Below are 7,602 nucleotides of genomic sequence, written 5' to 3' on the forward strand. Positions count from 1 at the left end.
GGTTTAAATTAAAAATTTATCTCCCCCTAATTCTTTTATCCTCAGCCAATCGGCGACGAGACTCGAATCGACCGGAGCAAATCTCGAAACATAATCACCTCCTAGTAACCGTACGGATCATTATTTTTGTGCCATAATTTTGTTAAATTGCGTTCTAGATTCGTGCTCACGACCTTTTCGATCTTAAGGAGACAGTCACGGTTTCTCTTGGTAAATTTAGATTATAATGTTTCAACTCTCTACTGCGTTAAATATGGTTCTCTTATTAGTGCTTCGAGCTATGATCCTCGTGTTCAGTTGTGTTTCTGCTAGTGTGTTTCTTAGACGGTCCAAATTGATTCAAAATCAGTGGAAATGGTTATGTATGATTTAGTGTTGTTGCTCTTAGATAGGTGATGACTTATCTTCTGAAGCTACATTTTTTATATTTTTTATAATTGGTTTATGTCTTGATCTTCATATCAATCATTGTCATTGCTCAGTCAATAGGAGACTTACTTAACTTTAACAATTAATATGAGCCCCATTTGATTTTCTTTATTTTCTAGGTCAACCAAACCAACCAACTAGATAATCTTGTTTTAGTTTGGATTCTTAATCTTTTTATGTTATTGCAGAGAGAAGGTTTTATTCATGTTTAGTTTCTGGAAAAAGAGATTGGGAATAGGTATGGCTGCTGCTGCAGCACATGATTCATCATCAAGAGAAAGCCTTGAGATGAAATTTGGTCAACTGCATCATGTAGATTGTAATTTACAAGCTGAAGAGTTGGGTGTTCTGCTAGATAGGGTCAAATCAGCTGCAGCCAGCTTACACTATTTGAGGTCAAAAGCTCTGTTGGCCGTTCCTGGTCTACTACCACATGAGTCGCTCGGTGCTGAACAGTTACCACTAGAAGATGATGGTTCAGTTTCGAAGTGGCCAAGGACATCATCACTCTTCTAACTTTTTCTATAGTCCAGGGGAAGAGAGATGCATTTCCTGGAACTAGCGAGAAGAACCAAGACTCCTTGGTTATACGATGGAGCTTCTACTTTGAAGATGATCCAGTTCATACAGATGGTCGCTGATGTGCTGGAGTCTCTTCTGAGGAGGGTCACAGCAGCAGAATCCAAAGCGTCGTTCCATAAGGAGGGTGGTTATAGGTGAGGAAGAAATTAGAAAGGAAGACTGTCGAAATCGAGCATTTGTTATCGAGTGTAGATGGGATGAAACAGATAGTGCTTGGAATAAAAGGTGTTCTCAACAAAACAATGGAGATAATCAAGACGTTGGTTGAAGCCAGTAGGAGAGATAGGGGGAGGAAGCTGTTGAGAAAGAAGAGGAGCTCCGTCGTGTGAAGACGGAGTTTGAATCACTTAGAAATTACGTCAATACTTCCAATGTTGCTGTAGAGACACTTCGTTCATCGGAAAGACAGTTCAAAACTATCGAAGCAACGGTGAGTCTCATCTCCTTTTGTTATGCAACTCTAAGCTCTTTTTTATGTAAATGATGATGAGACAGGTATGTGATTGTTCTGTTGCAATTGTGTAAAGAAATGTCTAGAATTAGCTTAGGTTGATGGTTGAGTTCACTGACTTGAATCCATGCTTTTATGTTTTTTAATTATTCTGAAAGCAGGCTGGTTGCTAAGTCTGCACAGCTGGAAGGCGAGAAAGCGCAGAAAGAGGTAGAAATTCAAAAGCTGATGGAGGAGAACGTGAAGCTAACCGCTCTTCTTGACAAGAAAGAAGCGCAGATTCTGGCCTTGAATGAACAATGCAAATTCATGGCTTTGAATGCTTCAAACATCTGATCCTCCTGCATCTTTCATCTCTTGGCAAAAAGACGAGATCATTCGACATAGTAGCCGTGCCTTAATTTGCTATGGCCTATGTGATGTTTTTTATGTTTTTAGATTTGATATTCTGGTGACTCTGTAAGAATCATGGCTTTGAATAAGCAAGTAAAGTAGTCTTTGGTACATCTCTCTGGGACATGATGCATGGTGAGAGATTCTGTTACAAGCATCGCTCTCTTGATCTCATGCCCTATGATATAATGAAATCCTGAAAGTACCTAACGTAACTTAACGTGTGGAGTTTAGTCTCCGGAGCATATTGATTCCATGATGTAGATTGATGACAATGCTTTTTAAGAATGTCAAACTTGAATACATAGAAAAGTATATGTTTTGACTTGGTATCTTGAAAGAGAGGTTGTGCATATCTCTTCTTCCCTCATGGAGTCAAATCATCAAAACCAAACTTTTCACTGGTCGTCGAACCAATCATGTTTTCGTTTGTATAGAAGAAAAAAAAACAGTGGAAGAATTACAAGAAAAGAATCAAAATATTCTTCCATTATTGTGACATGGACAGGCATTGTCTCCTATACAAATTTATGTAATAAATATTATTTCTCCTCTGGTCATTTTCATTCACAGAACATGAGAGTATCCACCGATTCTAGGCATTTACAAACAGGAAACACCTTGAAGTGACTTCAGTCTCTCTAAATCTGGAAGAACAAACACCTTCACTTCTTTTTTCTCCTAAGAAAGGAGAAACTGGAGTACAGATTGTGACACTGACAGTTATCATCAGGGGAGACTCACATCAAATGTGACATAAAAACTGCAAAAGAGTTGTAATTGGTTCAAAGACAGAAGAAAATGCTATATACTCTAGTGGCCTTAGAACATGGTGGTGGGAGAAGAAAACTTCTCTCGTCATAAGTGTGATCCAAAATCAAATCTGTGGTTTAGAGTTTATTAGAGGGGTATATGTCAGCTTGTGGTGCTAGGCAAGTGCCACATGGGAGAGTCATATCTATATTTGCAGACATGGATCCTACAGTGTTTAGGGGATATGAGGAAAGACTTTGCTGAGTTGTCGTTAGAAGGTAAATGCCACATAGGAGAGTCATTTCTATTTTTTGCAGACATGGATCCTACAGTGTTTAAGGGATATGAGCAACTCTTTTGTGAATTTCTTTAGTTGTTTGTACTGTTGTGGAGTTAGCAGACATTTTATATCTCTTTGTTAAACGTCTAGATGTATATTTATTATCTTTCTGATAATTTTTTTCCATTGTTGGTTGAGGTATTAATATTACCAGTTAATCATTTACAAGTTTTGGACATGAAACTGAGGTTGTAGGAAATTTAATTTATGCAGTTTTTTTTTTTTGAAATTATTTATGCAGTTTGTCGTTAAGAGTTGTTCTTTTTTCTTTCTATCCGGATGGTGGTAGTCTAATAGCAAATCTCTCTTTAGAATTGATATACTTACATCAGTTATTGGATTCGATTTTCTATAAAAATTAAATTATTACTATTTAGTCAGTTTGAGTTCTGGTTTTGACTCCTAGTAGTTTACATGGTGGGTTATAATAGATAATAGATCCATCATTTGTATTATTCAGAAGATATTTCAATTTCGGATTAAACGGTATATGATATATTTTCGGATTAATTTATATTTTTCGGGGTCGAATGGATCAGTCAATAGAATTTATAAAAAGAAATTGTCCTTTTACCATTTGGAGTGAAAAAACGACTTGCATGAGGAATATGGAGAACTTTTTCGATTTACTTTCGGTTATCTTTATCTTTGAAACATCTACATATTAGGATTTATTACTTTCAAATATTCTTATATGCACTTTGCCGCTAGAAGCTGTCCATTTTATAATTTTGAATTCAAAATTGGAGAAAAACTCTTCCAAAATAAAATATCAATTATGATAGTATTTGTTTTATACATTTTGTCGCTAGGAGCTGTCCCTTTTGTAGTTTTAAATATGGACAAAAAAACCAAGACAAACAAAAACAAATCTTAATTCTATCACCGAAGCCTCCTGATAACTACATCACATATCATGCGTTACAAAACTAATTAGCTCTCTTTTGTATTATTCTTTAAAGGCTTTCAATGTGTTTTTTTGAATATTAAATGTGTTATTTTGTATAGGCTTTTGGTCATGTAATTGTTGAAGGTGTAAAATATATGACATTATTTAGTTTCAGAGCATATGCATCTCAATTTAGTTTAAACATGGATCACAGGTTAATAAATCACAAAATTCAAGCATGTTTCAAATGAAAATATTTTGCATTTGTGTTCAGTATATAAAATGTGAGGTCTAAAACACGTTGTAATTTGACACACACCAACCTAAATACAATCAAAAGGTGTCTTAAATAATTAAATTTTGCGTGATCAGTTGGGACAGATATCCACATGCGACGGCTGGCCTTTGTTGACTATCCTATACGCAAAATAGAACAATCAATTACAAATACGCTGGTGAACAAGAGGGCAGAGAGAAACCAATGCATATATATGTGCGCTTGATATTGGTTATCCTAAGTTCCTAACTACTAGTAATGAAAACTGATGTTTATTTGTTTAACCGAGCGGTATTTCGGATCGAAGTCGCACTAATCCCTAAAAGAAAATACGTTTACGGATGAACCCTTACTCTTGATTTTCAAATGAAATCTAAAGTATAGTTTATATACGTTGACTACAAGTAATGCAGAATGACAATAAATTCGAACTCAAATCCCTTAGAGATCTTGGAACGCCATAAAAGCTGATGTTGAAAACTATATTATATATAGAGATTTTGACTTTATGAATAACAAAGGGAATAAGGGCATCCGTGAGAGACCCACTAACTAATTCAAACTATTTTATCTATTATATTTTAATTAATTTGACAATATTTATTACAAAGTATTAAATATAATTTATTTATTTAAAATTTTATTATATATTCTTTTATCACTTTTTCTAACTATTTCATTAATTATATTTAATATAATAATTCACATCATTTATTTTACGTGTTAAAAATAATTATTTCATAGATTTAAATGAGATTTCTTCTATTCGTGAAAAATATTTAAACCAATTAAAAAAGTTATCTTTTACGAATCAGATTAGACATGGACACTCAAGTATACATTCGAGTACGAAATATTTTTATATCATTTTTTGCTTTTAAAATTAAATTTCATTCGGATATTATAAATTTTATGGACGTAGAGTAGATTAAATGAACTCGAAGTTATCCAAATAACATATATATTTAAAATATCATTAAGCAATTTATTTAAAAAATCAAAATTTACCCGGGCACTCATGTCAAGCTGTAGTTTGGGTTAAAAGTCAAGACAATTTAGAGTTAACAAGTCAAGGAATTAATATTGTGGAAAAGAGGGTTAATAATGATGATGATGATACTGGGTGTGGGGTAAGGAAAGAGTGTGAGGATCATACCTACGAGTTATAACAACCACAACAGAAGCGCCAATTCAGGACAGCCATATGTGTTGAGTGTTGACTGTTGTTCCTTTCGTTATATATATTTCATTCCACCTGATCAATTCTCTGCTGTCTCCTGCTCCTTTGTCCCCCCACACACACTATCTCTCACTTCGACGTTTTATTATTTTCCTCTCTTCCATTTCCTTTTCACTAATAGTGTCGTTTTTTAACGTTTTCAGATTGTCTTGAAGATACAAATGCCTCCCCTGTTTAATGTTTTAAGTTGAAGTCAAATTCTTAATCTAATTTCTTGTTTGTTGACTGAGAAATCGTCTTTCTTGATCTTTCTATTTGTCGTTATTTCTTACAAAAAATCCAAGACAATACAAATCTTTCTAAACGTTGCTTGAAAGTTGAAAGCATATCTAAAGAAAACAAGTATTGTATGCTGTTTAAAGAGATCCTGTGGATTGGATTGGATATGAATCCGGCCAAGTCAGAACTGTTCTTTATGGTTATATGAATATTCAGAAGTCTGTTAAGGCGACTTGTTTGGGATCAAGTTTGGAATCCTTTCCAGCGCGCTATTTGGGTTTTGCCACTCACGCCTCGTCGTATCAGTAACTTTGCAACCATTTATAGAACAAAATCACTTCTAAGCTTCATGGTTGGACAGTAAAATTTCTATCCTTTGCTGGTAAAATCAGTATGGTCTTTTTAGTGATTTACTGAAATGTAAACTTTGAGTTCGGTATTCTCGATTTTCAAGTCCGTGCTATGCTAAAATCGACTCCCTTTGCGCTGCTTTTCTCTTCTAGGACTTTCTCTGTGCATATGGTCCGGACTGCTTTCGATCTCGAGGTTCGGGATCGTCTCCTGCTAACCATCAAATCCTCACCGACATCCAGCCATCTCTTCTCCAATTCTACATCTCTTGTACTAGGCTTTTAATGGTCTTCTCCTATTTTTTTCTCCATATTTTTCCTTTTTATTATTGTATTGGATTGTCGTGTTATTGTTTTAATAAGTTGCTAATTCAACATGTAACCTTTAAAGTGTATGAATTTAACATAATTACCAAAGAAATAAGTATTGTATACTTTTCTAACCGTAACACTGACCAATTGATCTATTAATTTCTAATATATATACATATACATCGTATTGTATTTGTTTGAATAAGCAGAAGGATATAACTCTATAGTGCTAATTGTTGATCACTCATACGGTCATACGTACAGAAGGTTTGGTTATTTATCAAACATCATACATATAGATTACATATAGATAGATCATGATATGATGTTTCTACTTCATGTCTATAATATCTGTTCTACCATTACAAACAAATAAATATTGTAAGCGATTAACTGATTGTAATCAAATAAAAAGTCGGTTAGGTGACAAAATAGTGTAGAGACTGCCAAAAGAGTCCTTTTCATTCAACCTTTTATATTTTCCTTTTTGGCTATCAAGTTCTATATACACGATATATTAAGTTCTACCACGCAAAAATTGCGATAATTAGATTGGGATGATCACAAATCCAAAAGGTGAAATATTTTGTGGATGGTGATTGATCCATCAGATTGAAATGAAATGAATAAAAATAAAGGGAAAAGCTGAACAGAAAAAGGAAAGAAGTACGGAACACAAGGTATCGGAGGAATCAGATGAGAACTTGAAGGATTTGATACTATCAATTAAACAAAAGATTAGGCTCCAACCTAAGCATTTGTTTTCGTTTTTCAAAACTTCACATGGGGGACAATTTATCATATTTCTTAGCTATACATGTTTTTTTCTTTTCTCGTACGTTTATTAATTATATACATATTTCATATTGAAATATGAATATATTACAAAGGAAAGTTTACAAAAATATATAAATATATATATATATATATATATATATATATATATTACAAGGAAAAGCTATCAAAAACAACTGAACCAAGCTGAAATTACAACGTAATTTAAGGTGGTTTTTCGAATGGGACTGAATTTTTTGGGGGTGGCCGATATTCATATATAAATTCAGTTCATCCCCATATATGTAACAACTATATGAACATTGCAATGACCAGTATATTCTCAAATCTCAATTAAAAACTGGTTTATCGAGTCCAGCCAAGAATTTTTTTTTTTTATAAACCACCGAACTACAATCATTTTGTGTAATTTATTCCATATTAATTTGTAGATATATAAGAAGAAGCGAGAACGAATGGGTTGGCAACTCTAGTTGTAGCAAAAGACATGTGATATTGCAAGTACGTACTTTTGGTTCACACCGCTTTATACTTCGTCCGTAATCCCTTTGCAACGGAATCAATTAAAGACA

At 33.8% G+C, this 7,602-nt stretch overlaps 1 pseudogene; it reads left to right on the top strand.

The window, feature by feature from the left end:
• Window positions 1-972: 972 nt before the first annotated feature.
• On the top strand, window positions 973-1,798 carry LOC132043465 (uncharacterized; annotated as a pseudogene).
• The last annotated feature ends 5,804 nt before the right edge of the window (window positions 1,799-7,602 follow it).

Source organism: Lycium ferocissimum, unplaced genomic scaffold, assembly GCF_029784015.1.
Source record: "Lycium ferocissimum isolate CSIRO_LF1 unplaced genomic scaffold, AGI_CSIRO_Lferr_CH_V1 ctg25122, whole genome shotgun sequence".
In the NCBI taxonomy this organism is placed as follows: Eukaryota; Viridiplantae; Streptophyta; class Magnoliopsida; order Solanales; family Solanaceae; genus Lycium; species Lycium ferocissimum.